Here is a 19,466-nt window from a genome sequence, read left to right as displayed (position 1 = left end):
TCCCTTCTGCCTTCCCATCTAATCTCCCTCCACAGACTTCCTCCTGCCTCCTCCAATGTTCACAGCTGCACATGCTTAATCTTCTATATCATATTTTTACAGTACTTTTCCCATTGTTTACATACACAAATACTTGCCATTATGTTAGTTACCTACAGGATTCAGTACAGTTACAATGCTATACAGGCTTGTAGCCTAGAAGAAATAGGCTATGCTTACAACCTAAGTGTAGAAGGCTAACCATTTTGATTTGTGCAAGTATATTCTTTGATGTTCACACAATGATGAAATAGACTAATGATGCATTTCTCAGACTGTCGTTAAGCAACATATGACTATTTTTCTTTGAGCACTTTGAATATATTATACCACTGCCTTCTGGCGTCCATTGTTTCTGATGAGGAATCAGCTGTTAATCTTCTTTAGAACCCTTGTATATGAAAAGTTATTTTATCTTAATGCTGTCAAGAATTTCTCTTTGGCTTACAGAACTCTTACTACAATGTATCTGAGTGTGAATTTCTTTCTATTTGTTATAATTGGACTTTGTTGAACTCCATGGGTATGTAATATTTTTAATCCGCTGGGAAATTTTTAGCCATTATTTCTTCTAATATTATTTGTTTTTTTTTTATCTCCTCTCATCCTAGTATTTTCATTACAGGTATATTCATTTTGCTTAAAGGTGTCCCACATTTTCTCTGAGGCTCTCTTCAATTTTCTTTATTCTATTTTCTCTTTGTTCTTTGAATTGCACAATGTCTATTGATCTATCCTTAAGTTCACTGATTCTTTTGCTAACAGTTCAAATTTACTGTTTAAACCACTCTAATAATTTTTTAATTTTATTTTTGTACTTTTTAACTCCAGAATTTTTATTTGATCCTCATTAATAGTTTCTATGTCTATTAATCTCCTCTATTTGGTAAAACATTGTCTTTATATCTTCCTTAACTTCTTGAAGCATGGTTTGCTTTAATTCTTTGAACATTTGAATCAGTCTTTGTCTGTTAAATATAACATATGAACACTCTTAGAATCACTTTCTTTTTTCCTGTGTAAAAACTTTTTTGTTTCTTTGCAAGTCATGATTTTTGTTGAAAACTAGACATTTGAGATAATATAGCAGCTTGTATAATAATTGTAGCAGCTTTGACTGGCCTTGTTCTTCCTGGGGGCTTATTTTTGTTGTTTGTTTAGTCACTTGGTTAGACAATTAGTGAAGTCTACCTCCCCTACAGCATGAAGCCATTGCTATTGTTCCTCTGTGGGCAGAGCCTTAAGCATATACATAGTCACCCTGGGAGGACAGTAGTTTTAGCAAGGCTCCCTTTGACTGTCTCTTTCTCTAATTTCTCTGTTAGGCTGTCTTCTTCATTTGATATTACTCTCCATCTTTTAGGCACCACTAATTACCAACCAGTTGCTTTGTAGTTTTTTGACAATGGTCTAGGCCCTAGACTCTAGGGCATGCATTTTTCAGCAGTCAGATACAATTACATTTGGACAAGAGTAAATTTTGAGACCAGTCTTTGAAGTTTGCTTTGTCCTTGAGTGGCAAGGGTCATCTTCTTAGCCTTTTATTTTCCCACTTCATTCTGGTAAACTAGATGGCTTATGGTTTAGCTTATTTCTCTTAATGTAAAGGAGCTATTGTTTTTGAGAGCAGCCTTAAGATCAAACTTCTCCATGTTATTTTTCAAATAATGTTAGTTCCTCTGGGGCTCTCTTATGGGCTGCTTCTTCTCCTAGACAAAGTTTCTGATCCATTTCTCTGGACCCTGAATGGAGCAGTAACCTCTGGTCTTTATGATTTGCCTTTCTTGGTCTGGAAACTCAACTCTAAGCTAGGACAAGGATTAGGTCCCTCATATTCTTGGTCTCTGGTGCATAGTATAAAGCCCCTGTCTTACAGATGAGTGCTTGATGGAGGAAGGGAGCTCCTCACCAATCAGCCATACTCACCAGGAATTCAACTTGGAATTAGAGGGGATTTGAAATGCTGATGGCTGGCCCTTCTCATTGAGGTATAATAAGTTTATTTCCTTATATCAAACTAATTTTAATAGAGTATTAACAAGGCTACCATACTTGTAAAACCTCTCTCTTTTTTTCCTTTTTACTCAATCCTCCATCTCCCTCCAACCTAGCTCCCAACCCCCTCCCCTCCAAAAGCTATCATCATGCTCACTCTCTCTCTCTCTATGAGTCTGTCTCTATTTTGCTTGTTAGTTCATTTTGTTAATTAGATTCCACATATGAGAGAAATCACATGGAACCTATCTTTCTCCAACTGGCTTATTTCACTTAGCATAACACTCTCCAGGTCATCCATGTTGTAGCAAAGGATGAAATTTCTCTTCCTTCCTTCCTTCCTTCCTTCCTTCCTTCCTTCCTTCCTTCCTTCCTTCCTTCCTTCCTTCCTTCCTTCCTTCCTTCCTTCCTTCTTTCCTTTTCTTCCTTCCTTTTATTTCTTTTTTTTTTTTTTTTTGCATTTTTCTGAAGCTGGAAACAGGGAGAGACAGTCAGACAGACTCCCGCATGCGCCCGACCGGGATCCACCCGGCACGCCCACCATGGGGCGACACTCTGCCCACCAGGGGGCGATGCTCTGCCCATCCTGGGCGTCGCCATGTTGCGACCCTCCTGGGCGTCGCCATGTTGCAACCAGAGCCACTCTAGCGCCTGGGGCAGAGGCCACAGAGCCATCCCCAGCGCCCGGGCCATCTTTGCTCCAATGGAGCCTTGGCTGCGGGAGGGGAAGAGAGAGACAGAGAGGAAGGTGCGGCGGAGGGGTGGAGAAGCAAATGGGCGCTTCTCCTATGTGCCCTGGCCGGGAATCGAACCCGGGTCCTCCGCACGCTAGGCCGACGCTCTACCGCTGAGCCAACCGGCCAGGGCCCTTTTATTTCTTTTTATTGCCAAGTAGTACTCCATTGTGTATGTTCACCACAGCTTCTTTATCCACTGATCTACTAGTAGGCACTTGGGCTGCTTCCAAATCTTGACTATTGTAAATAATGTTGCAATGAACATAGGGGTGCAATATTCTTTTGAATTAGTGTTTTAGGTTTCTTTGAATAAATTCCCAGAAGTAGAATCACTGGGCCATAAGGCAGTTCCTAATTTTGGGGGGCAACTCCATACTGCTTTCCACAGTGGCTGCACCAATCTTCATTTCCACCAACGGTGCACCAGAGTTCCCTTTTCTCCACATCTTCACCAACACTTGTTGCTCATTGATTTATTAATGATAGCCATTCTCACAGGTGTGATTAGATATCCATTGTGGTTTTCATTTTTATTTATCTGATGATTAGTGATGTTGAGCATCTTTTCATATGTCTCTTGGCCATCTGTATGTCCTCTTTGGAGAAGTGTGTATTCAGGTTCTTTGTATATTTTTAAATTGAATTGTTTGGGGTTTTGTTGTTGTTGTTATTGAGTACTATGTGTTCTTTATAAATTTTGGATATGAAACACTCATTGAATGTATTATTGGTGAATATGTTCTCCCATTCAGTGGGTTGTCTTTTAATTTTGTTGATGGTTTCCTTTGCTATACAAAAGCTTTTTAGATTGGTGTAGTCCCATTTGTTTGTTTTTTCTTTTTGTTTCCCTTGTCCAAAAAGATATATCAGAAAAAAATATTGCTGTGAGAAATGTCTAAGATTTTACTCCCTATGTTTTCTTGTAGAATTTTTATGGTTTTGAGTCTGACATTCAAATCTTACTTCCATTTTGAGTCTATTCTCTTGCCTACTGTAAGAAGGTGGCTTAGTTTTATTTTTTTGCATGTATTTGTCTGATTTTTCCAACACTATTTATTGAATAGATATCTTTACCCTATTGTATGTCTTTGCCTCCTTTGTCAAATATTAACTGACTATAATAGCGTGGGTTTATTACTGGGTTCTCTATTCTCTTTCATGGATCTATATGCCTGTTAAGGTTTGATCTGGTGCTGAAGGGTGAGAAAGCCTCATCTTACTCACACTCATCCAGGAAACTTCGATTAAGTTGAGGGTGGAGAGGGAGAGAGGAATGGGTCATGACCCAAATGCTGCTGATTCATAGTATGTTTTTTGTTTTGTTTTGTTTTTAGTGAGAGACAGAAACAGAGAGAGAGACAGACAGGAAGGGAGAGAGATGAGAAGCATCAATTGTAGTTGCAGCAGTTTTTGCTGTTCATTGATTGCTTCTTCTATGTGCCTTGACCAGGGGGTTCCACCTGAACCAGTGACTCCTTGCTCAAGCCAGCGAACTTTGAGGTTAAGCCAGCAATCATGAGGTCATGTCTATGATCTCATGCTCAAGCTGGCGAGCCCATGCTCAAACTGGTGAGCCTGCTCTCAAACCGGCAACCTTGGGGTTCCAACATGGGTCTTCAATGTCCCATGTCAATACTCTATCCACTGCGCTATCACTTGGTCAGGTTAGTATGTTTTCTTGAATAAATATCTCTTCATTTGTTATATGCCCTTAGGAAAATTTCCAGAAAGTTTAAGCAATTGTTGTTTGGGTTTTTTTAGTAGCTATTGTCAGATTTGCTTTTTCACTCTGGTGAGTGAATTTCATGAAACTCCTCACACTGACATTTCATTATAATGTTTTAAATGAACTATCAAATTGTTTCCAAAGTATTTGTCCACGTTACATTCCCACCAGTCCCAGTTCCTCTACACTCTCAGTCTGTGGTGGGTCTTTATAATTTTAAGCATTCTATCAGATGTGTAGTGATATCTCTTTGTATTTTTAGCTTGCATTTTCTGATGACTAATGATGCTAGGCATCTTTTCACATGCCTATTTGCCATTCATATATATTCATTGGTAAAGTGCCTATTCAAAGCTTTTGCCCATTTTTAATTGGATTTATTTTTATTGAGTTTTTAAATTTTCTTATTATGTTTTTTATTAGATATGTGCTTTGTAAAATTTTTCTCATAGGCTGTTGTTTGTCTTTTCATCCCCTTACAAGTATCTGTTGCAAAGCAGATGTTTTTATTTTTGGTGAAGTTTAAGCTGTCAATTTGTTTTTTATGGATGGTGTTTTGGGTGGTGTAGCTAATATATTTTTTGTCTAACCCATGTTCACAAGTGTTCTTTTATGTTTTTTCTTTAAGTTTGTAGTTTTGGATCTACATTGAAGTATAGAGTCCATTTTGAATTTAATTTCTGATATGTTTTGGATTGCAATCCAATTTTTTTTTTGGTCCCTTGATATCCAAATGTTCCAGCATCATTTGTTAAAAAAAACTATCCCTTTCCTTACTGAATTGCCTTGACCACTGTTATAAGTCAGCTAACAATATTAGGAGCATTAATTTATGGACTGTTCTGTTCTATGAATGTATTTACTATCTTTGTGCCAATACCACATTACTTTGATTACTATAGTTCTTTGATAAGTCATGTAATCAGCTAGTGTTAGTCCTCCAATTTTTTCTTTTTTAGAAGAGTTTAATTTCAAGGTCTTTTAAAATATTTTTTATGTTTCTCTATAACTTAAAAAATATAGAATACAATTACAATAACTGTTTAAATATTCTTGTGTGCTAATTCTAATATCTGCACCACTTCTGAGTCAGTTTTGATGAATTGATGTTTTTTCCTCTTCATCAGTTATATATTTCTGCTTCTTTCTCTGCCTAGTAATATTTTACTGGGTGCCAGGCATTGTGAATTTTACCTTGTTGGGTTCTGTGTAATTTTATATTCCTACAAATATTATTGAACTTCATTCTGTAACACAGTTAAGTTACTTGGAACAGTTTGATGACTTGAGGTCTTGCTTTTAAGGTTTATTAGGTGTGGCCAGAACAGCATTCAGTGTAGGACAAGTGACTGCCTAGACTTTTCTGTGTATTTGCCCAATGCCCTGTTAGTTGTGAAGGTTTTTCTATCTGGCTGGTGGGAACAGGCACAATTCCTGGTCCTGCGTGAGTTCTTAGCATCAGTACTTCTCATTCTTTCAAAGGGTTCTTTTTTCATTCTGCACTAGTTTCTCAACATGCATATGCTGATCCATATTCTGCTACATACTTGAAGAGGGTCTTTTGCAGTTCTTTCGAGTTCTGTCTCTCTGTGCAGGTCTTTACTCATTAGTACTCTGTGCTACAACTTTAGCCATCTGGTCTCCCTAGACCCACATCTTTGTCTCTCAACTCAGTGAGACCACCAGACTCCATCTGGGTTCTCTCTCCCTGTATCATGTCCTAGAAATTCTAAAACTTAATAATCTGGAGTAATTGTGGGGCTCACCTCGATTTTTCTGACATTTAGAGATTACTATCCTTTATAGCCTAATGTTCAGTATCTTGAAAACCCATTGCTTCAACTATCCGCTATTTTTTAGTTGTTTAGGTGGAAGGTTAAATCTGGACTTTGTTACTCCATCTTGGCCAGAAGCAGAAATATTTTCATGATTTAATTTTATAAGTTTATTTTCATAAAGAAAAGTTGCATTGAAGTATATGGAGGGTAGATTGGAAGGCTAGGGTTTGAGGAATTAGGATCATACTCAGAGATAAGTGTGGAAGCTGACAAGGAAAAGACTAGGAGGTATCTCTCAGGCATGTTAGGGTTTCAACCCATGATTCCTGAGCTAGATAAGTCTTTGCTTTTGTAGGCATGGTTCCAGTCTTGTGACCCAGGGCAGATGGAGACTTGGCAGGAAGGGCTCAGCATGGGGGCTCTGGCTGCCTTCTCCCTGAAGTAAAGGACCCATCCCTGGCCTCTTTGGTGTTCAGGCAAAGCTCTGTCCTAGGCACATCTTCTCCAAGGTATCTTTCTACCTGCTGACCTATAGGTAGGCAGGAACACCTTGAGGACTGACATATGGTGTGGCCAGAGCCCATTGTTACCAGCACACCTCAGCTGTCATCTGAGGCTACTGGAATCATCTTGGTGGATTGTAGTGATTCCTAATGCCTGTCCATATGGGAAGATGTGGACTCAGGTCCTTAGTCTACCCTGAGATGGCCCAGGAGAGCCCCCATTCCCTGGAAATCTTGGGGATAAATACTGTATTCCTAAGAAAAAGCCAATGCATTCTTTTGACCCTAAGAGTCTATTCTGAGAATCTGTGCTCCAGCTGGATAGACTTGTTGACATGCACAAGACATTTGTACAAGGAGTTTCACTGTGGTGCTGCTATGAGAACAAAAGATTAGAAACAATTTGTGTCTTCCAATAGCAGGCTGGGTAAATAATTAATGCTCCTTCCAACAAACAGAATGTCATGCTGTTGATGAACAGAAAGAAGCAGATCTAAATATACTGATAGGGACCATGATATATTGTGAAGTGGTAAAGACAGGCTCAGAAAGGAGTCAGAATGCTGCTGTAGTGGATGCAGTCCTGCACTCACAAATCCTGTTTCACACCTTCACATATATGGAGTCATGCATTACAGTCTCCTGTGACTGTCTTCTTTCATTCAACACAATGATTTTGAGATTCATTTATATTGTTGTATATATCAGTAATGGATTCGTTTATATTGCTGAGGAGTATTCCACTGTACGTGTGTATTCCAGTTTGTTTTTTATTCTCTTGTTGATGAACATCTAAGTTGTTTTCGATTTGGGGAAATTATTAATAAAACTTTTATTAACATCTGCACAGAAATCTTTGGATGGATACGTGATTTCAGTTCTCCTTGATCAATACCTAGGAAGCTAATGCTCAGTCATATAGTGAATATACTTTTAACTTTTTTAAAATTACCAAAAGTTTCCCTAAAGTGATTATACTATTTGACAATTCTAACAGCTTTGTATAAAGTATATGATTGCTTCCCACCCTCACTTATATTTTGCATTGTCATTCTTTTCATTTTTAGCCACTCTGGTAGGTATGTGGTGGTGGTATCTCATGTTGATTTTACAGTGATGAACACTTTTCATGTTCCTATTGGTAATCTATATATCCTTTTATTGTGACATATCTTTCAAGGCCATTTTAATTGTCTTTATTATTAAGTTGTGGGAATTTTTTGTATATTTGGATACAAGTCCTGAGAGTAAGACGGATATGTGATAGATGAAAGGAAGGAAGGAAGGAAGGAAGGAAGGAAGGAAGGAAGGGAGGGAGGGAGGGAGGGAGGGAGGGAGGGAGGGAGGAAAAGAAATTAGTATTTTCTTTAATAGATGGCTTGTTTATAAATTCCCTTACTAGTGTCTTTTGATTAGGAGAAATAAGTTATTAAATTGGATGAAGTACTAATTTTTTTTAAGTTAGTGCTTTTTGCCTGCCTCAAGATTACAAAAATATTCTTTTATGATTTCTTCAAGTTCTAGTTATTTCTTTTCAGTTCTAGCTTTTATATAAATATTTAGGTCTCTGATATATCTGGAATTAATTTGGTATATGGTATGAGGTTGGGTTAAGGTTATTTTTCCCCATATAAAAATTTAGTTGTTTTGGAACCATTTGTTGAAAGAGTTTCCTATCTCCGGTGAATTGTTTCATAGCTCTTGTCAAAAAATAGCTAGCTCTATAAGGATGTATCTATATTGGACTATATTTTATTCCATTAATCAGTTTGCCTATCCTTATGCAAGTACCATAATGAGTCCGTCAATTTTACCTTCTTCCTCAATATGGCTTTGGATATTCTAGGTTTTTCACATTTCCACATAGATTTTTTTAATTTATTTATTTAGTGACAGAGGCAGAAAGAGTCAGAGAGAGGGACAGATAGGAACAGACAGGAAGGGAAAGAGATGAGAAGCATCAATTCTTTGTTGCAGCACCTTAGTTGTTCATTGATTGCTTTCTCACATATGCCTTGACTGGGGGGCTCCAGCAGACTGAGTGACCCCTTGCTTGAGCCAGCGACCTTGGGCTCAAGCTGGTGAGCCTTGCTCAAACCAGATGAGCCCGCGCTCAATTTGGCGACCTTGGGGTGTTGAAACTGGGTCCTCCGTGTCCCAGTCCGACGCCCTATTCACTGCGCCACCGCCTGGTCAGGCTCCACATAGATTTTAGAATAAACTTGTCAGTTTCTCAGAATAAGGCCACTGAGATTTTGATTGGGATTGTATTAACTGTAACTTACTTTGAGAAGCAACACCTTAGCAATGTTATCTTTCATTGAACACTGAATATATCTACATTTATTTACTTCTTTCTCAGTGCTTTTAGTTTTGTAGCAATGTTTTATAGTTTTCAGGATATAGGTCTAGCACAACTTTGGTTAAGGTTCTCCCTGTTAGTGGTACATTTTGATGTTATGTAGACGGAATTACTTTTTTTACAGAATCATATTCCAATTGTTCTTTAATTAGATCCTACAAAAAATATAATTTATTTTTGTATGATGCCCATGTATCATGAAACCTTCCTTAATTCATTTATTATTCCTAATAGATTTTTTGTCAATTTCTTAGACTTTTCTATGTACACAAATCTGTCATCTACAAACATTTTTTTTTCTTCTTTCTTTTTAGCATTTTACTTCTATTTTCGTCTTGTTGCACTGAATATAACTTCAAATACAATATTAAGTAGAAGGAATGAAAGCAGACATGCCTACCTTATTCTTAACCTAAGAAGCAAAGCATGCAATCTTTTACCATTACATGTGATGCTAATTGTCAGTTTCTTGTAGATACCTTATAACAGCTTGAGAAAGGTTTTCTCTATTCCTAAAATTTGCTAAGAGGTTGTTGTTGTTTTTTTACCTATATCATGGAATTTGGTTAGATGTTGAATTTTTCAAATGTTTTTCTGCATTTATTGAGATTACCATATAATATTTTCTCCATTCTGTTATTATAGGAAATTATATATATTTTTTTCAATTATAGTTGACCTTTAATATTATTTTATATTAGTTTCAAGTGTATACCATAGTGATTAGCCAATTATATAAATATAATTAATGAAGTGATACTCTCCGATAAGCTTAGTACCCACTTGATGCCATCCATAGTTATTACAATATTACTAACTATATTTCCTATATTATACTTTACATTCCCATGATTATTTTGTAAATACCAGTTTATACTTCTTAATCCCTTTACCTTATTCACCCAACCACCCAGCACCTCCCTTATCTGGCAACCATCAGTTTGTTCTCTGTATGTACGAGTCTGTTTCTGATTTATTTATCCACTTATTTTGTTCTTTAGACTACACATGTAAGTGAAATCATATGGTATGTAATTTTCTTTGACTTATTTCACTTAGCATTCTACCCTCTAGGTCCATCCACGTTGCCACAAATGGTAGGATTTTATTATTTTTATGGCCAAGTAATATTCCATTGTATATATGTGCCACCACTTTTTTACCCACTCATCTATTGATGGGCACTTGGGTTGCTTCCATATGTTAGCTACTGTAAATAATGCTGCAATGAACATAGAGGTGCATTTATCTTTTCAAAGAAATGTTTTGGATTTCTTTGAATATATACTCAGAAGTGGAATCATGGAGTCATAAGAAAGTTCCATTTTTAATTTTTTGAAGAACTTCCACACTATTTTCCACAGTGGCTTCACTGATCTGCATTCCCACCAACAGTGTACAAGGGTTCTCTTTTCTCCACATCCTCCCCAATATTTGTTGCTTGTTGATTTATTGATAGTAGTCATTCTGACAGGTCTCAGGTGATATCTCATTGTGGTTTTTATTTGCATTTCTCTGTTGATTAATGAAATTGAGCATACATTTTCATATGTCTATTGGCCATCTGTATGTCCTATTTGGCCCTCTGCCCACTTTTTAATTGAATATTTTGGCTATTTGATAAGTTCTTTATAAATTTTAGATATTAACTTCTTATTGAATGCACCATTGGCAAATATGTTCTCCCATTCAGTAGATTATCTTATTTTGTTGATGGTTTCCTTTGCTGTGCAAGAACTTTTTAGTTTGATATAGTTCCATTTGCTTATTTTTCTTTTGTTTCCCTTGCCCAAGGAGAATCACAAAAATATTGCTAAGAGCAATGTCTGAGATTTTACTGTCTGTGTTTTCTTCTAAGATTTTTGTGGTTTTGAGTTTTAAATTTAAGTCTTTAATAATCCATTTTGAGTTTATTCTCATATGATGTAAAAAAATGATTTGTTTTATGTTTCTGCATGTATCTATCCAATTTTCCCAACATTGTTTATTAAATAGAACATCTTTATCCCATTGTATGTTCTTGCCTACATTGTCACATATTAATTGACCATATAGACATGGATTAATTTCTGGACTCTCTATTCTGTTCTACTAATCTGTGTGTCTATTTTTATACTAGTATCATGCTGTTTTGATTGCTATAGTTTTGTAGTGTAGTTTGATATCAAATAGCATAATATTTCTAATTTTGTTCTTTTTTCTCAGGATTGCTGTGGCTATTCGAGGTTTTAGTGGTTCCATATAAATTTTAGAATTATTTGTTCTAGTTCTGTGAAAAATGCCATTGGTACTTTGATAAGGATTGCATTGAATCTATATATTGCTTTGCTAGTATGGCCATTTTAACAATGTTAATTCTTCCTATCTATGAGCACAATATATGCTTCCATTTATTTGTAGCTTCTTTAATTTTTTTTCAATGTCTTATAATTTTTCAAGTACAGGTCTTTTGTCTCCATAGTCTTAAATATATTCCTAGGAATTTTTTTCTTGATGCAATTATAAATGGAGTTTTCTCAATTTCCCTTTCTGATAGTTCACTTTTCATGTATAAAAATACAACATATTTCTGAATACCAATTTAGTGTCTTGCTACTTTACTGAATTCACTTATCAGTTCTAGTAGTTTTTTGGTGGAATCTTTAGGGTTCTTTCTGTGTAGTATAAAATCATCTGCAAATAATTACAGTTTTACTTCTTTTCAATTTGGGTGACTTTCATTTCTTTTTCTTGTCTAATTGCTGTGGCTAGAACTTTCAATACTATGTTGAATAAAATTGATGAAAGTAGACAACCCTGTCTTGTTCCTGATCTTAAGCAAATACTTTTAGCTTTTCCCTATTTAGTATGATGTTAGCTGTGAGCTTGTCATATATAGCTTTTATTATGTTAAACTATGTTCCCTCTATTTCACTTTACTGAGAGTTTTATCATAAAATTATATTGATTTTTGACTATTAAACCGACCTTGCACTCCTGATATTAACACATGCGTGTGAACATATGCATACACACACAAACATACACACACACTTTTTTTTTAGGAATTGATTTGCTAATATTTGTGAAGGATTTTTGTGTACACATTTTTTTTTCTTCTTTTCTAAGTGAAAGGAAGGGAGCTAGAGAGACAGACTCCTGCATGCACCCTGACCGGGATCCACCCGGCAACTCCTGTCTGGGGCCGATGCTCTGCCTATCTTGGGCCATGCTCACAGCCACACTGTTTTTAGTGCCTGAGGCAGAGGCTCTATATAGTCATTCTCAGCACCCAGTGATGATGTGCTGGAACCATTTGAGCCATGGCTGCAGGAGGGGGAGAAAGAGAGGGAGAAAGAAGGGGGAGGGGGAGCGGTGGAGAAGCAAATGATTGCTCTCCTATGTGCCCTGACCAGGAATCAAACCCAGGACGTCCACACACCTTCCCAATGCTCTACCACTGAGCCAACTGGCCAAGGCCATATCCACATTCTTAAAGGATATTGATGTGTAATTTTCTTTTCTTGTAATGTCCTTTACTAGTTTTGTTATTAAGGTTTTTTTGTTAGCCTCATAGAATAATTTGGAACTTTTCCTCATCCCTTAGTGCAAACCTAAGGTTTTCTTTGTGTGGAAATTTTAAATTTTTACTGTAGTGTAAGGCTATTAGTGTTTAGTATGTGTGTGTGTGTGTGTGTGTGTGTGTGTATGTGAGATGTTTATATGAGAGGCAGAGAGAGAGAGAGAATTTTAGCTCAAGCTATTTGTTCATTGCATCAAGGTTGTCTAATCTATTGGTTTTAAGTTCTCCGTGTTATTTCTTTATTATTCTTTTATTGTCTTCAGGACCTGTAATAGCATCTCATCTTTCATCCGTAATAATGATAGTTTGTGTTTTCTATCATTTTACTTTAAATTAGAGGTTTTATCAATTTTATTAATTGTTTCAAACAACCTATTTTTATTTCATTGGTTGTCTCTATTGTTTGTTCATTGTATATTGCATTGATTTTATTATTTTCTTTTTTCTATTTTGTTTGTTTTTATCTAAATTATTAAAGTGAATACTTAGATAATTATATATTTTTAGACCCTCCTTTGCTAATATAACTCTCTAAAGCTATATAGTTCTTCTTTTTAATTTTTATTTATTGATTTTAGAAAGGGAAGGAGGAAAAGAGAAAGCGATAGAGAACCATTAATTTGTTGTTTCACTTATTTACATATTCACTGGTTGATTTTTGTATGTGCCCTGACCAAGAATTGAACTTGCAACCTTGCGTATCGGGATGACACTCTAACCAACTGAGATACTTGACCAGGCCCAACGCTATAAACTTCTTATAAAGTTTCTTATTTCCCTTGTGGTTTACTCTGATCTATGGGTTATTTGAAAGTGTGTTGCTTTTACTGACCTGTGGTGGTGCAGTGAATAAAGCATCAGCCTGGGAATGCTGAGGTCATCGGTTTGAAACCCTGGGCTTGCCTGGTCAGGGCACATATGGGAGTTGATGCTTCTAACTCCTCTCTACTTTTCTCTCTTTCCTTTCTCTATAAAAATGAATAAATAAAATATTTTTTAAAAATTTCTCCCTGAAAGTGTGTTGCTTTTAAAGAATTGAAGATTTTCTTAATTCCTTACAATTATGGACTTCTAATTTAATTTTGTAGTAGCCAAAGAATAGACACTGTATAATTTCAATTCTTATTAATTAAAACTTGTTTTGCTGACTTTTACAAAGTGCATATTCTCCATTACTACGTTCTATAAATGTCAAAATTTAACTTGGTTTATAATGTTGTTTAGATCTCCTATATCTTTATTAAATTGTTTATTTTTTGTCAGTTACTCAGAAAGGAAGGTCAAATATACAACTATATATATATTTTTTTAATTTTTTTTTTTTTTGCATTTTTCTGAAGCTGGAAACAGGGAGAGACAGTCAGACAGACTCCGGCATGCGCCCGACCAGGATCCACCCAGCACGCCCACCATGGGGCGTTTCTCTGCCCACCAGGGGGCGATGCTCTGCCCATCCTGGGCGTCGCCATGTTGCGACCAGAGCCACTCTAGCGCCTGAGGCAGAGGCCACGGAGCCATCCCCAGCGCCCGGGCCATCTTTGCTCCAATGGAGCCTTGGCTGCGGGAGGGGAAGAGAGAGACAGAGAGGAAGGCACGGCGGAGGGATGGAGAAGCAAATGGGCGCTTCTCCTGTGTACCCTGGCCGGGAATCAAACCCGGGTCCTCCGCACGCTAGGCCGATGCTCTACCACTGAGCCAACCGGCCAGGGCCAACTATATTTTTTGATGTATCTATTCTCTCTTTAGCTCTCTCAGTTTTGACTTGTATAAATTTTGAATCTGTTATTAGGTTCATTGATATTTAGGTTTGGCGCGAGTGTTAGCTTGTATTGCCCGGGTTGCCACAGGATCAGTTTTTCCTCGGCTTGGATCTCCGTGCCACAGCCTGGTTCGGCCGTTTGTGCTACGGCCTGGATCTATTCACCCCCTTTGCCCGCCTCGGTTTCTATATTCACAGTTACCGGAGAAAGCCGCCCTGTTTAGGTTAGTGAGGAAGGCGGAGCATTTCTTACTCCCTATTTCCTTCGGGGTTTGGTTATATATTTAGCCAATTTTTCACTCGATCATACCTTTGGGTGTATTGCGAAGCATCTGGAGGCTCCAAGTATAGGTTTTTCTGTTTCTGGTTGAAGATCTTGTTGAGTTTTGGGGGAGATTTATCGGTATTGCTTCCTACCCCGCCATTACTCTGACGTCATCTCAGGTTCATTGATATTTAGAATCACTATGTCTTCTTGAAGAATCTACTCATCATTATAATGCATTTTTCTTTCTCAAGTAATATTTCATGTTTTTATATTTCCCCACATATTTACCATTTTTGGTACTTGTCATTTCTACATGTAAATATGCTTCCATATGATATCATTTCTTTTCAGTCCAAAGAGCTTCTTTTCAAATCCTGATGTTGAATCCTCTCAGCTTTTGTGTGTATGAAAAGAACTTTATTTTTCATTCCTTTTAAGAGATATTTTTGCTGCCTATAGATTTCTAAATTGACAGGATCTTTTTCTTTCATAATTTCAAAGATGTCATTCTATTGTCTTTTACATTGCTGTTTCTGATAATTTAGCAGAACTTTTTGTCCTTGTTACCCTATATATAGTTATGTCTCTTTCTCTGGCTAAGTTTAAAATTATTCTCTTCAACTTTGCTTTTTAGCTATTTCAATATAATAAGCCTTGGTGTGGTTTTCTTGGTTTATGCCACTTCAGTTTCGTTATGTTCTTTGTATCTGTAGGCCTATAGTTTTCATCCAATTTCAAAAAATTTCTGCCACTATTTCTTCAAATATTTTTCTGCCCTATTATTTCTCTCTCTTCTATTAGGACTTCAACTGCACATATATTGGACTAACTGATATTTTTCCACACAAGCCTGAGGCTCTGTTTATTTTTTTTAGGTCCCTTTGCTCTGTATACTTCAGTTGAATAATTTCTATTCCTTCAATTTTACTGATATTTTCTTCTGCAGTGCCTAACTGATATTTCAACCCAACTAGAGAATTTCACTTTAGAAATATTTTATTTATCAGCTCTACAATTTTCAGTTGATTCTTTTTTATAGTTTTGTTTTTCTTATAAAATTCCACTTTTTGTTCATCCCATTCTGTACTTCAAATTCTTGACAGTAGTATAATATATAATATAGTATAGTATAATAATCACTTGAAGTTTCTGTCTGCCGATCCAACGTGTTTTATTTTTGTGTCTGTTTACATTGATATTATTATTGTTGTTGTTGTTGTTGTCATTTGCTCCTGATTGTGAGTCCCCTTTTCTTGCTTCTTTGTATGTCTGGTGACTTTTTTATTGTGTTTCAAACTTTGTGGATGCTATGCTGTTGTGAGCCTGGGTGTTTTCTCTCTTTAAAGAGTGTTGACTAGTCTTTTGATAGGGAGTTAAAACTGGCAGATGAACTTGATCCTGTTGAGTTTGAATTTTAGGAACTTTAGGGTGGCTCTAAAGTACAAACCTCAAATATCCCTGAGCATTGCATAACCTTCAGAATCTCCATTTAGATCTCAATTATCCAGTAGTTATTCTGTTAAACCTGGCCAAGTCCTGCTGTAGGTGCACCTACAGCTCAATATTCTTCTAAGACTCTGAGGTGCCCTATGCAGTATTCTGGTACTTCTCTGAAGAGTTTCCTCCTTCACATTACCTTGCCTTCAAATTCTACCGATGTCAGCAGTCCTGATCTCCAGTCTGTTTCCTCTTCCCGGTGAGGTCTCTGTTTAGGTTTGACATCCCTGTGCCATAGTTTGGTGAGTGATCCTAGCCACAAAGCCAGAATTTAGATCCTTCCTTGTGTGTTTCCCTTCTCTAAAGAATCACAGCTCTACTAAATGTAAATGGATTAAACTTACCAATAAAAAGACACAGAGTAGCAGAATGGATTAAAAAAGAAAATCCAACTATATGCTGCCTACAAGAAACACATCTAAGCAACAAGGATAAAAACAAATTCAAAGTGAAAGGCTGGAAAACAATACTCCAAGCAAACAACACCCAAAAAAAAGCAGGTGTAGCAATACTCATATCTGATAATGCTGACTACAAGACAGAAAAAGTACTCAGAGACAAAAATGGTCACTTCATAATGATTAAGGGGACACTGAATCAAGAAGACATAACAATCCTTAATATATATGCACCAAACCAAGGAGCACCAAAATATATAAGACAGCTACTTATTGACCTTAAAACAAAAACTAACAAAAATACAATCATACTTGGAGACCTCAATACTCCGCTGACGGCTCTAGATCGGTCATCCAAACAGAGAATCAATAAAGATATAGTGGCCTTGAACGAAATACTAGAACACCTGGATATGATAGACATCTACAGGACACTTCATCCCAAAGCGACAGAGTATACATTTTTCTCTAGTGTACATGGAACATTCTCAAGAATTGACCATATGTTGGGCCACAAAGACAATATCAGCAAATTTAGAAAAATTGAAATTGTACCAAGCATATTTTCTGATCATAAAGCCTTGAAACTAGAATTCAACTGCAAAAAAGAGGGGGAAAAACCCACAAAAATGTGGAAACTAAACAACATACTTCTAAAAAATGAATGGGTCAAAGAAGAAATAAGCGCAGAGATCAAAAGATACATACAGACAAATGAAAATGAAAATACGACATATCAGAATCTCTGGGATGCAGCAAAAGCAGTAATAAGAGGAAAGTTCATATCACTTCAGGCCTATATGAACAAACAAGAGAGAGCCGAAGTAAACCACTTAACTTCACACCTTAAGGAACTAGAAAAAGAAGAACAAAGACAACCCAAAACCAGCCGAAGAAAGGAGATAATAAAAATCAGAGCAGAAATAAATGAAATAGAGAACAGAAAAACTATAGAAAAAATCAATAAAACAAGGAGCTGGTTCTTTGAAAAGGTCAACAAAATTGACAAACCCTTGGCAAGACTCACCAAGGAAAAAAGGCACAGGACTCAAATAAATAAAATCCAAAATGAAAGAGGAGAGATCACCACAGACATCATAGATATACAAAGAATTATTGTAGAATACTATGAAAAATTATATGCCACCAAATACAACAATCTAGAAGAAATGGATAAATTCCTAGAACAATACAACCTTCCTAGACTGAGTCATGAAGAAGCAGAAAGCCTAAACAGACCAATCAGCAGGGAGGAAATAGAAAAAACTATTAAAAACCTCCCCAAAAATAAAAGTCCAGGCCCAGACGGTTATACTAGTGAATTCTATCAAACATTCAAAGAAGACTTGGTCCCTATTCTACTCAAAGTCTTCCAAAAAATTGAAGAAGAAGCAATACTTCCGAACACATTTTATGAGGCCAACATAACCCTCATACCAAAACCTGGCAAGGATGGCACAAAGAAAGAAAACTACAGACCAATATCTCTAATGAATACAGATGCTAAAATTCCAAACAAAATACTGGCAAACCGAATACAACAACATATTAAAAAAATAATACATCATGATCAAGTGGGATTCATCCCAGAATCTCAAGGATGGTTCAACATACGCAAAACGGTTAACGTAATACACCATATCAACAAAACAAAGAACAAAAACCACATGATCTTATCAATAGATGCAGAAAAGGCTTTTGATAAAATACAACACAATTTTATGTTTAAGACTCTCAACAAAATGGGTATAGAAGGAAAATATCTCAACATGATAAAGGCCATATATGATAAACCATCAGCTAACATCATATTAAATGGCACTAAACTGAAGGCTTTCCCCCTTAAATCAGGAACAAGACAGGGTTGTCCACTCTCTCCACTCTTATTTAACGTGGTGCTAGAAGTTCTGGCCAGAGCAATCAGACAAGACAAAGAAATAAAAGGCATCCATATTGGAAAAGAAGAAGTAAAGGTATCACTTTTTGCTGATGATATGATCCTATACATCGAAAACCCGAAGGACTCCACAAAAAGATTATTAGAAACAATAAACCAATACAGTAAGGTCGCAGGATACAAAATTAACATACAGAAGTCCATAGCCTTTCTCTATGCCAACAATGAAATATTAGAAAACGAACTCAAAAAAATAATCCCCTTCACGATTGCAACAAAAAAAATAAAATACCTAGGAATAAACATAACAAAGAATGTAAAGGACCTATATAATGAAAATTACAAAGCATTGTTAAGGGAAATCGAAAAAGATACAATGAGATGGAAAAATATTCCTTGCTCTTGGATAGGAAGAATAAATATAATCAAAATGGCCATATTACCCAAAGCAATATACAAATTTAATGCAATTCCCATCAAAATTCCTATGAGATTTTTTAAAGAAATGGAACAAAAAATCATCAGATTTATATGGAACTATAAAAAACCCCGAATAGCCAAAACAATCCTAAGGAAAAAGAATGAAGCTGGGGGCATTACAATACCTGACTTTAAACTATATTATAGGGCCACAATAATCAAAACAGCATGGTATTGGCAGAAAAATAGACACTCAGACCAATGGAACAGAATAGAAAGCCCAGAAATAAAACCACATATATATGGTCAAATAATCTTTGATAAAGGGGCCAACAACACACAATGGAGAAAAGAAAGCCTCTTCAACAAATGGTGTTGGGAAAACTGGAAAGCCACATGCAAAAGAATGAAACTCGACTACAGCCTGTCCCCGTGTACTAAAATTAATTCAAAATGGATCAAAGACCTAAATATAAGACCTGAAACAATAAAGTACATAGGAGAAGACATAGGTACTAAACTCAT

The sequence above is a fragment of the Saccopteryx leptura genome, chromosome 2 (genome assembly GCF_036850995.1).
Source record: "Saccopteryx leptura isolate mSacLep1 chromosome 2, mSacLep1_pri_phased_curated, whole genome shotgun sequence".
NCBI classification, from domain to species: domain Eukaryota; kingdom Metazoa; phylum Chordata; class Mammalia; order Chiroptera; family Emballonuridae; genus Saccopteryx; species Saccopteryx leptura.
The sequence above is the reverse complement of the archived record's forward strand: the minus strand, read 5'-3'. Positions refer to the sequence as shown.